The sequence below is a fragment of the Notothenia coriiceps genome, unplaced genomic scaffold (genome assembly GCF_000735185.1).
Source record: "Notothenia coriiceps isolate Sejong01 unplaced genomic scaffold, NC01 NC01_scaffold00004758, whole genome shotgun sequence".
Taxonomy (NCBI): Eukaryota; Metazoa; Chordata; class Actinopteri; order Perciformes; family Nototheniidae; genus Notothenia; species Notothenia coriiceps.
The window spans coordinates 1-2,470 of record NW_011337459.1 but is presented as its reverse complement, the minus strand read 5'-3'; positions in this window follow the sequence as shown (position 1 = coordinate 2,470).

Genomic DNA, 2,470 nt, shown 5'->3' with positions numbered 1-2,470 from the left:
TCCAACGATCCAACACACACACACACACACACACACACACACACACACACACACACACACTGTTCTTTCCTGCCCTTTAACTGCTCTTCCTCTTGTCTGTGGTTTCTCGCTGTCACACATATGTATGCGTTTGTACTTGTCTTTTCCCCGGGCTATCCACCCACTCCCACACACATACCAATCTCTTTGGTCTTCCCCCAAAATGCACAACAGGGATACACCTGTAGTATCCTTTTATACCATACACAAACACAGAATCAACTATGCAAATCTGAACGGGTTGGGAAATCCAGTTCTGCTTATTGCAAATGTATCTTAACAAAGCAATCCACTGACTACATACTTCCTTACAAATGTCATCTGGGAAACAAACATGTAGGAAGGTCAACCTTCTCCCACTCCCAAACACTACCCCTGAACCGCATAGCAAAGCATCCTAACAGTTTTCACTCTGCTCACACAACTTTTTTTAAAAGAAATTCTAACAAGGTTTTCAATCGCACGGGACAAAGACACAATAAATCTCTCAGACCATTTTCTCATCAAGCTGCCTCTTAAAGTAAAAAGTAAGTGGCTAGATAAACGATTGTGTGCTATTATATAAAAGGTTTTGCAATATCAAACAAATAAATCATAATACTTTTGGTCCTATAGATATGATGACAATGCTGTGATGCTCACAATCAGAGCAGCGAGCCACCTTCAAGAGCATTTCTAAGCCAACCTACTACAGACAGCTATGGCTCACATAGCGCACCAGGAGAAAATCCTCCAACACTGAAGATGTTTATTTTAGTCGAGTTACTTACAACAGTTACAATAGTGAGTCGGCTGCCAACAAAAAAGGGTTGTTTTTCTATTAACTGGTTTGCCATAAGAATTAAGAATGCCTCAAACTGTTTTGTCTAAAACAGATCACCATAGGGCTGTCACTGCAATGCCTTAACACTCGGGAATAATCTGGACACTTGAAAAAAAAGAATCACAATACCATGTTCCGACCCCAACTTCGTGCGCAAATGTTTACCAGGAATTGCATGGCAATGAAAAAGAAAAGAAAAGTGGTACTAGCTACATGTACTGCACTGACTGGAGACCATTGGGCATCAGCCAGAACCATCACAGCCGTGGTGTATCCGAACACCTGATCTATGACAAATGTTCTGCACCCCTTCGCTTTAGGTGTGATAGAAGGTAGACATTTCGCTGAAGCATGCGCCAGTTTCCTGAAGTTGCACAGGAGACAGCAGACAGGGTCAGCCCTGCAGAAGCAGATAGAGTTTGCAGAAAATAGCGCCAACGAGAATACTATCATACAAGTCAGGGGTAGACATTAAGGGTAAAATGCCACTGGCCCTCCGGGCCGGTGGAATTTTTATTGTATTATCACTGGCCCCACCATTGTAACCACTGGCCCGGAGCATTCGTCCAAAAAAATCGACTTATAATGAAGAAAATTAACACATTTGTTGCAATAGTAATGTATGCACTAACTACATTACTACTTGTACTACAACATTTGAATCATCAGTTCTTCCTCATTTTCCTCAATTGTTCATATTTGGTTTATTAAAATAATGATATTGTGGTCATTGTTAAAAAATGTCTGCTATTATTATGAGTATTATTATTTGTATAATGCACTTTCTGCCTTCCTGTCATTAGGAGTTAGGCATGTAATGGCTATGTAATGGATTAGATTAGAACCTTCATTATCCTAAACTGCTGGGACATTTCCCTAAAGCCAATACCTTTTATATTGTCTCCTCTTCACTTACTTGTCAGCATAGATTGGCATTGGTATACAGAGCCGACAGAAGACCTTGTTTATATTGGCATCATATTGAGAGGTGCAGTGACGTGTCCTAAAACCAGGAAGTAAGCTGCTGGTTCCCTCGACAAAAAGCAATGGGATTTCTCCACAGGGTTTTGGAAAATAGCTGGAAATATGGTCTGTGGAAAACGAACCTGTTTGATAAATGCACGTTTGTTCAGCCGGATAATCTCCACATGTCTACCCTACTTTTATAATTTTCGAATCATAAATCTAATCGATAGATTATAAAAGGGTTTTAGGACGTGTCACTGCACCACTAGAAGCCAATTCCATCGATCAAGCTGGCTGAACATTTCTCTCCCTCTTCTTCTCATGCTCCCTGTCACTCTCCTTTAACTCCTCCGGTGACTTTCTTTTATTTGAAGATTGTTTTTTGCCCGGCGCTTGGCCGGTTACCGCTGGTATTAAAAACCTTTAGGCGAATGGTTAGGTGGCGCGATAGTCTGTAGTGAAGAAGGAGCACGCTCACGGGAGCCTGCTCGCGCTGCGCTCCGCAGCAAACAGCTGTTTGCTTTTCACCCAACAACGACAAGCGACTCACGAAACGACTATGTTGTAGCATTAATAAACGAAACAATTTAACAAAATTGCTAGTCAAAATACCAATACCAGAGGAAACATTTTTTTTTTAAA